At 38.8% G+C, this 10,215-nt stretch overlaps 1 pseudogene; it reads right to left on the bottom strand.

The window, feature by feature from the left end:
• Positions 1-234: 234 nt before the first annotated feature.
• Positions 235-1,599, bottom strand: LOC118829587 (annotated as a pseudogene).
• Between the last annotated feature and the right edge of the window lie 8,616 nt (positions 1,600-10,215).

Genomic DNA, 10,215 nt, shown 5'->3' with positions numbered 1-10,215 from the left:
ATCAATCTTTTCCCAGCCATGGAACAACACTAAGTATTGGCCCCTGGGGTTGGCCTGCTCTCCTTTTGCAAGGAATAAAGATTCCATCTTATAAAAAAGGTACAATTCAAATAAAGGTGACAAGAAGGTCTCACTGCTAGAGAATGCTGAAGAATGAGCAAGTCTCTTGTCCCTCCATATGGAAAAGGTGACTTTTGACCACAGATTTGGGTTCAGGCCCAGCCAAAGTTACCTTCAGTTCTCAGAGAGAGACAGCACCAAGGCAGTCTGAAACACAGCTTCTTTGTAGATGTTGTAGTCCACAAAGGTGTCAGGAGAATTTGTGTTGATGGAGGAGGTGCTGTAGCAAGTTGGAACTCTTGTAGCTGGGATAGCCCCAGGGCATGGCTGAACAGATGAGACAGACCATTCAAATGAGCTGGGATGTTGGCACTACTGGGACAAACTTGGGACAGTTGGCCATCTGCTCCTGGACCTTCATGCAGGAAGAATGTGTGACCTCATCTTTGCAAGAGTCACTTTCTTGCTGCATCCCCAGCATGGAACCTTGTAGGATGACAGCTGCTTTTCCACATCAGAGGCTTTGTCCACTTTCTTTGGGTCAAAGGGCATTTGGCAGATTGGGCAGGGTGGAGATGGCACTTGGAGACAAGGCTGCAGACACTCCCCATAGAATGTGTGTCTGCAGCTGCTGATAGCCACGGGCTGCTGGTAGACTTCCAGGCAGATGGGGCAGCTGTACTGGGCCTCGAGGCCACTCTTGCTGCCGGCACCTAGCCAGCCAGGAGCTGTGGGGCACTGACCCAGGCTCTGGCAGGGAGGTGCTGCCACCCTTGTGTTGAGGCCAAGAGGCTGGGGAACATCACTATCGTGGGCTGGCCTGCCCCTGCCTGCCGGCTCAGCTCGCTGGCCCTGCTTGCTTCCAGCCTACTGCTCGGGCTCAGGCTTTGTCTTGGTCTAGGTCCAGGTCTCTGGCTACTTGATTTCTTACTTTAGCATTCTAACCCTCTCTGATGAATGTGACATTTTTTTAGGTATTATGTCTGGATGTTGTAGGTCTTCATTGAACTGATCAACTTTTGCCTCTTTGTCATTAGTGGTTGGAACATAGACTTATATTACTGTTATGGTTAATAGTTTGCCTTGGATTCAAATAGATATCATTCTGTCATTTTTGAAATTACAGCCCAGTACTGCTATTCTTACCCTTTTATTGACTCTGAGGGCTACCCATTTCTTCTAAGGGATTCTTCTTCGAAGTAGTATATATAGTGATCTTCTAAATTAAATTCACCCATGCCCATCCATATAAGTTCACTGACACAAAAGATGTCATTGTTTAAGCTTTCTGTCTCCTGTTTGACTACAACCAGCTTACCATGGTTCATAGAGCTTATATTTCAGGTTCCTACACAATATTTATCTTCACAGCACAGGACTTTCCTTTCATCACCAGACATATCTGCAGCTAAGCTTCCTTTCAGCTTTTGCCCAGTTGTGAACTTAGTACTGGACCTACTTATAGTTCTCTTCCCCAGTAGTGTGTTGGATACCTGCTGACATGAAGGGGTCATCTTCTGATGTCATATCTTTTATCATTTTAAGACTGTCCATGGGTTTTCTTGGCAAAAAATACTAGAGTGGTTTGCCATTTCCTCCTCTGGTTGATTACATTTTTTTTAAATGAAATTTATTTATTTAACATATATATATACACATACATACATATACACATAGATATATACATACATACACATTCACTTATATATATACATAAACATATACATATATATATATACATACATATATATATATGCATATTCCCTTCAACTACCCTAATACTGAGGTCTCATGAATCATACTCATCATCTTTCCATGTAGGAATGTAAACAAAACAGTTCAACTTTAGTAAGTCCCTTGCAATTTCCGTTTCTTGATTACCTTTTCATGCTTCTCTTGATTCTTGTGTTTGAAAGTCAAATTTTCTATTCAGTTCTGGTCTTTTCACTGAGAAAGCTTGAAAGTCCTCTATTTTATTGAAACTCCATATTTTGCCTTGGAACATGATACTCAGTTTTCCTGGGTAGGTGATTCTAGGTTTTAATCCTAGTTCCATTGACCTCCGGAATATCGCATTCCAAGCCCTTCGATCTCTTAATGTAGAAGCTGCCAGATCTTGGGTTATTCTGATTGGGTTTCCACAATACTCAAATTGTTTCTTTCTGGCTGCTTGCAGTATTTTCTCCTTGATCTGGGAGCTCTGGAATTTGGCGACAATATTCCTAGGAGATTTCTTTTTGGGATCTATTTGAGGAGGCGATCGATGGATTCTTTCAATTTCTATTTTGCCCTGTGGCTCTAGAATATCAGGGCAGTTCTCCTTGATAATTTCCTGAAAGATGGTATCTAGGCTCTTTTTTTGATCATGGCTTTCAGGTAGTCCAATAATTTTTAAATTATCTCTCCTGGATCTATTTTCCAGGTCAGTGGTTTTTCCAAGGAGATATTTCACATTGTCTTCCATTTTTTCATTCCTCTGGTTCTGTTTTATAATATCCTGATTTCTCATAAAGTCACTAGCTTCCACTTGCTCCAATCTAATTTTTAAAGTAGTATTTTCTTCAGTGGTCTTTTGGACCTCCTTTTCCATTTGGGTAATTCTGCCTTTCAAGGCATTCTTCTCCTCATTGGCTTTTTGGAGCTCTTTTGCCATTTGAGTTAGTCTATTTTTTAAGGTGTTGTTTTCTTCAGTGTATTTTTCAGTATTTTTTTGGGTCTCCTTTAGCAAGTCATTGACTTGTTTTTCATGGTTTTCTCGCATCCTTCTCATTTCTCTTCCCAATTTTTCCTCTACTTCTCTAACTTGCTTTTCCAAATCCTTTTTGAGTTCTTCTATGGCCTGGGGCCAGTTCATGTTTTTCTTGGAGGCTTTTGTTGTAGGCTCTCTGACTTTGTTGTCTTCTTTAGGCTGTATGTTTTGGTCTTCTTTGTCACCAAAGAAAGAATCCAAAGTCTGAGACTGAATCTGGGCGCGTTTTCGCTGCCTGGCCATATTCCCAGCCAACTAACTTGACCCTTGAGTTTTTCAGTGGGGTATGACTGCTTGTAGACTAACGAGTTCTATGTTCTACGTTTGGGGGGGAGGTGCCAGCTCTGTCAGAGCCGCACTCCTCCTTCCCCAAGGACCACCAGTCCAGACTGGGCTTAGATCTTCAGCAGGCTGTGCACCGCTGCTCTGATCCGCCACTTAATTCCTCCCACCAGGTGGGCCTGGAGCCGGAAGTAACAACAGCTGTAGCTGCCCCACCTCCGCTGCCCCCGGGGCTGGAAGCCGAACCGCGAACTCCTTCCACTCCCGCAGCTTTTCCCACTAACCTTCTCAGCAGTCTTTGGTGTTTGTGGGTCGAGGGGTCTGGTAACTGCCGGCAGCTCACATATTCAGGGTGCTAGGGCCCCCTCCGCCTGGCTTCTGGTCTGGATCGTCCACGCCGCTCAGGCTGGGCTCTGCTCCACTCTGTTCCCAGCTCCCAGCTCCGTGTGGAATAGACCTCACCCAGAGACCATCCAGGCTGTCCTGGGCTGGAGCCCTGCTTCCCTCTGCTGTTCTGTGGGTCCTGCTGTTCTAGAATTGGTTCAGAGCCATTTTTATAGGTTTTTGGAGGGACTCGGGTACGGAGCTCACTCTAGTCTGTGCTTACCAGCTGCCATCTTGGCTCCGCCCCTGGTTGATTACATTTTATCAGAAGTCTCTACTATGACCAGCCCTTCTTGGGTAACCCTGCATGTTCATAGTTTCATTGACCTATACATCCCCCTTCAATGTGACAATGTAGTGATCCAGGAGAATTAAAATGATCTTGCACAAACAGAACAAGTGCAGTTAAAATTAGAAGAAAGACAGGAAATTTGGAGGGGGGAGAGGATTCACAGCAATTTTCTCTGAAAAAGGCCTTGGTTCTCAAATCTATAAGAAATTGAGCCAACTTTATAATGGTCAAAAGATGTGAACATTTAGTTTTCAGAAGAAATCAAAACTACCATTAGTCAGATTTTTTAAAAAATGCTGTCAATCACTACTAGAGAAATGCAAATTAAACCCATTGGGTTGCATAACATGATACAAAGGGAAAATGAAAAATGCTGGAAGGGATTATAGAAAAATAGGCATGCTAATGCACCATTGGTGGAGTTGTGGATTGGTATAACCATTCCGGAGAACAATTTGGAAGTATGCCTAAAGGACTATAAAACTGTACATACCTTTTGACCCAGCAATATCACTACTAGGTCTGTATTCCAAATAGATCAAAGAAAAAGGAAAATGATCCATATGTACAAAAATATTTATTGCAGCTCTTTTTGTGGTAGCAAAGAATTGGAAATTGTGGGAATGCTCATTTATTGGGTAATGGCTGAACATACTATTGTGCTTTAAGAAATTATGAAAGAAGTGGTTTCAGAAAAGCCTGAGAAGATTTGGATGAATTGATGGAAAGTGAAATAAGCAGAACTAGCATAACATTTTACACTGTAATGTCAATATTGTAATAATAGTCAACTGTGAAGACTTAGCTACTCTGATCAACACCGTAACGATCCGTGAAAATTCCAAAGGACTAATGATGAAAAATGCTGTCCACCTGAAAGGAGAAAACCAATGACCTCTGAGTGCAGATTGAAGCATATTTTTACTTTATTTTTCTTGTCCTTTCTTTTTTGCAAAATGGCTAATATGCATATTCCATTATGACTGTATTTGTTAAAAATTGCCCCATTTTAAAAATGATAATTCTTGAAGGAGCTGCAAGAAAGTATGTACATCAATGCACTGTTAATGAGGCTGTGAATTGGTCTGGGACACAATTCAGTATTGGCTCCTCCTTGCTGTTCCTGAATCAAACACTTCATTTCTAGGCTCTGTTTACTTCCTCTGACTGTCCCCCATGCCTGGAATACTCTCACTCCTTCTCTGTGTCCCAAGTAAAATCCCATGTTGCAGGAAGCCTTTCCCAACCTCTTAATGATTGTATCTTCTCTGTTTTAAAGTATTTCCTATTGATCCTATATGTAGCTTGTTTTTTTACATATTTATTTGCTTCTTGTTTCTCCATTAGATTGTGAGCTTTTTGAGGGCAGGGGCTGTCTTTTGCCTTTATGTTCTCAGCACTTAGCATAGTGCTTGGCATATTGTAGGGACTTAATAAATGCTTATTAAGTGACCTACTGGCTCATGACTCACCCAGAGGTCCACAATAGCTTGATTTCTTTACTATACAAAAGGGAAACGGGACAGGTCCCACCCAAGGATTCACTTGTATGTACTCCCAGTTCTGGCTCTGAAACCAATGAGAAGCCTGACTTTGTTGTTGTTGTTTTACCACATGGTCAGTGGAATGGAAATAGTCATTTCTAAATAAAGAGCCAGGACCATTCATTTTGTACCATCAACCAATGTCAGAAGGGCTTTACTTGGCACTTTCTTGGGAGTAAGCAGAACAGAGTGAGAATGCTCTGGAGATAGTGCTTTTAAGTGTCCTGTTATACCAGTAATATTACTACTAAACCTATACTTTAAAGAGATGAAATAAAGAGAAAAAAGATACGTTTGTTATTTTTCAGTCATTTCTGACTCTTCATGACCTGACTTGAGGTTTTCTTGGCAAAGATACTGGAATAGTTTGCATTTCCTTCTCCAGCTCATTTTATGAATAAGAAAACTGAGCAAACAGGGCTAAGTGACATGCACAGCGTTATACAGCTAGCAAGTGTCTAAGGCTTGATTCGAACTCAGGTCTTCCTGAATCTGAGTTCATAACTATGTTTACCTCACCACATAGCTGCCCCTTAAAAAAAGGACATATAGATGTGCCCTTAAATTACAAGATCATGTAAAGCTTCATTATTCCTTCATTTATAATAATACAGATATATGTGACACTTAGTCTAGTCCTTTTTAGCCTTTCTTCTCCTATGTCAGTCAGTCAATCAATAACCATTTATAAATGCCTACTATATTCCAGGCACTGCTAAACTCTCAATATATGAGGAAAGGTAAAAGATATTGTCTACTTTCAAGGGGCTCAAAGTCCAATAGAAGAGACAACATACAAATGACTGTGTACAAGCAAGTGATATACAGGGTAAATTGTAAAGAATGAACAGAGGGAAGTCACTAGGATTAAGGGGTTGGGGTGGTCAAAAAGAGCTTCCTGAAGAAGGTGGGGTCTTGACTAGGGATTGAAGAAAGCAGAGGAAGCCAATAGGTGGAGAGGAGGAGGGAAAGCATTCAAAGTACTTTCTTTTGGAGATATTAATCATAATCAAGAAGCCCAAGAGTGGAAAGAGAAATTTAATTATGGACAATTTCTATATATTGCCTACCATGAACCAAGCATTGTGCTAACTGTTCTACAAATATTCTCTCATTTGTTCCTCATAAAAACTTTGGGAGGTAGGTGCTATTATTATCTCTCCTTACAATTAAGGAAGCTCAGATAAACAAAGGTTAAGTGACTTTCCCAGGATAACACAGCTAGTAAATGTCCAAGGCTGGATTGGAACTCAGGTCTTCACGACTCTAGGCCCAGCTCTCTATCCTTTGTGCCACCTAGCTGCCCAACTGAAATATGGTCTCGTTAACAGAAAAATACATTTATGATAACCTTCATTTATATAAGGACAGGTCAAAGATGATCTTGATATCTTAAATTTTGTCTTGTAATAAACCCAAAAGTTTTTTTTTATGTACAATCCTCCTTTCATGGGAAAATTTTTTAAGTCAATTCTTTAACCTTATGGAAATATCTATTTGGAGAAGAGCTGCTTTTAATTATAACTATAAACATGTTATAATTTAGCCACTTATTTGCTAAATTAATATAAGGCTTATTTTGTGTACATATATATCATCAATATGTTTTGATTTGGCTGAATAATATATCCATAATAATTTCTGGTTAGCAGTAGTGAAAAGAAATTGTTTCTGAAGGAGAAACATTTCTAAGACATTTCTGACTACAAGTAATGTATAGTGCACATTCGATTAAACATGAATGCAGTCAGTTGACCCTTGCTATCACTAACAGGGATGACTTTTGTCCTAAGGATTTGAGGAAACTGTTACTGCTTCTCCAGAAAGAAGATGAGGTCCAAAGTAGTTCTACATTCTATGAGGTATATTCCATTCAGTTCAATAAACATTAATTGCCTATTCTATGCAGAGTTCTATGTGAGTTTCTCAGGGAGCTAGAAAGATAAATAAAACATACCTCATCCTCATGGAGCTTTTAGTCTATTGGAAGGGTATAGTGAATATATTAAAGGGCTTATAGGGCACAGATATACAAACTGCAATGTCGAGTATGCCATAATAAGAATGTGCAAGCCATACAAAGCACTATGCCTGATCTTCTAACAAGGGTAAGATAATTTTTGATTGGGGGCACTGCAGGTGACGAGTACTGTTACTGATGATCCCTACACATACTGTATTTTATCAAGCTGGCACTTTCCTTATATTGTGGTTCCACTGGTTTATGCTAGCTTATGAAATGCATATTCCATCATGACTATATCTGTTAAAAGTGCTCTCCTCCCCATTATAAATATTTGTAGATAGTATCATTAAAAGCTTATAGTGATCTAAAATTTATTCAACAGATATAAATGAAGGCCTTTATAATATGTTGTAGAAAAAGAAGAATAAAGGTACTGGCCTCTGTTGGAAATATTTGATGTAGAAGTTATCTTATATTTCCATCATTTATAATCAGAAGAACTGTAGTTATTGATTGCCATACTTTTCCTTGACAATAATTGTTTTTGAAACAAGGGACATTTCCTACAAATGCTGACATTTTAAGTGAAAATAATTGCAGGAATGTAAAATGTAAAGCTTTCCCTGACAAATAGCTTTTTAATGGCGTCACTTAGGAAATCTATTGAAAATTGCTTGTGTTTTGTCTCTGTATGCTGGTATGTCTCTTGAAATATTATATTCTGACAAATGTTCTAGAAAGGGAAATATCTATTTTAAACATTAAATACATTTTAGAAGTTTTTTTTAAATCAATACATAAGTTTTATGGGCCTAATGCTTTTATTTCTTCTTCACCTCCTAATGAGATTTTGGAAAATATTTATTTTCCAGGACAGAGAACTTGAAGATTTATTTAAAACATCATCTAGATAAGCAAATATATTTTCTTCAAAGTGGAACTTAAAATTATTATGGATTTGGAATCTGAGCATAAAGTGTGTATTGTTTAGTGCTAATTTAGGTATTTTTACTCAAGAAAGAATGTTATTAGGTACCTGTTTTACTGAGCCATACGTTTTTTTTTTTCCATGTGAGTTGTACCGAATAGACAAAGACATATTTAAAATGCTTTCATCTCCTGATCCTGTGATTTTATTCAAAGGAACTTAAGGCATTAAGTTCTAAAAAATTTAAGGTATTTTACACACACACACACACACACACACACATAGGTATATCTGAGTGAGTATCTTTGTATCACAGGATTGTTGATTTAAATCTGGAAAGGCACTTAGAGAACACCAGGTTCAATCTCTTCATTTTACACGTGAGGAATCTGAGTCTCAGAGAGCTAATGTGACCTGCCTAAGGTCACTCAGATTTGACCAAGACCTCTTACTACAAATCCATTATACTTTCCAGTATAGCATGTTTCATTATACTTTATAATGGATGATGAATTTAGGGCATGATAATGTTATTTTAGAGACATAAAGAATGGAGAGTTTGTGTCCATAATATAGTAATATTGCAACAAAACCTTACTGTACTCTGAATCCTGTGCTTTATTCATTTGGTGGCAGTGACTTTTTAATAATATATGGTGTCAATACATTTTCATATTTGTGAAGGTTGTTGAAAGAGATTCTAGGTATCTGCCAGCTGCCCCTGGTATCCAATAATATAATCCAAGTAGCGTATATTATTTTAAGGAGAATTTTACAGTAACACAGATCTGACATGTTTGAATGCATCCATTGATCTGTAATCACATCAGTGGGGATTCCCCCTCCAGCAGTGAACACAACAACCTATTTATTCTCTCTGTGATTGGATTCTTGTCTATGACCTGCCCCCCCACCATCCTCCATAGGGCATTCAGTCAATATCCTGGCAGTTTTCCTCTTATTCTACATCTACTTATTGAATGGATTCCCAGTGAACAATGCAGATTATCCCTTGCATTCACCACACTAAGATTGCAATTTTTCTGATAATACATCTCTCTGATGATATTCTTTCCACTACTTCTATAATATAATTCTTGTGTAGTAAAGTTTTACAGGCGTATCCCTTTGGAAGATCATGGACCTTAATTTTTTGGAGACTATGGTATTCCCTGACTTTTAACTGTATAATCAATCAAGAAACACTCATTTAGTATCTTCTCTGTGCCAAACACTGTACTCAGAGTATACAAAGAGAGGCAAAAAAAAAATTGGTTCCTACCCTCAAGAAGATAACAGTCTAATGGGGGAAACAACAAACAAACAAATATAAATGAGTAAGACAGATGTAGGAAAATGGGAATTAGTTGAGAGAAAGCACAAAATTGAGAAGTTAGAGAAGGCTTCAAATAGAAGATGGATTTTTTGTTGGTGTTTAAAGGAAACCAGGGAAACCAATAACTGGAGATAAGGACTGAGAGTAATTCAGGCATAGGGGACAACCAGAAAAAATGCCAAGAGCTTATTCATATAATAACAAGGAGGAGAATGTCACTAAATTGAACAGTGTCTGGATGGAGTAAAGTTTATGAAAACTCACAAGGCTGGTCATGGGGACTAGGTTATGAATGACTTTGTATGCCAAGCAGACCATTTTGTATATGATACTACAGGCAATATATAGTCACTAGAATTTATTGAGTAGGAGATTGATATGGTTTTACCCCTGCTTTAGGTAAATCACCTTAGTGGCTGAATGGAGGCTGGATTAAAATGGGAAGAGAGTTGAGATATGCAGACCCACCAGCAGGCTATTGTAGTAGTCCAGGTATGAGGTTGTGGAGGCCTGTACCATATTAGTGGCCATGTCAGAGGAGAAAAGGGGGTCTGTATTTGAGAGATGTTGCAAAAGTCATGCCAACAACCCTGGAAACAAATTGGATATGGTATGTTGAGAGATAGGTTTTGAGCCTGAGTGTTTGGGAGGATGATATTGTTCTTATCAGTGCT

This window comes from Trichosurus vulpecula, chromosome 8 (genome assembly GCF_011100635.1).
Source record: "Trichosurus vulpecula isolate mTriVul1 chromosome 8, mTriVul1.pri, whole genome shotgun sequence".
In the NCBI taxonomy this organism is placed as follows: domain Eukaryota; kingdom Metazoa; phylum Chordata; class Mammalia; order Diprotodontia; family Phalangeridae; genus Trichosurus; species Trichosurus vulpecula.
This window is presented reverse-complemented; position numbering and strand designations above follow the sequence as displayed.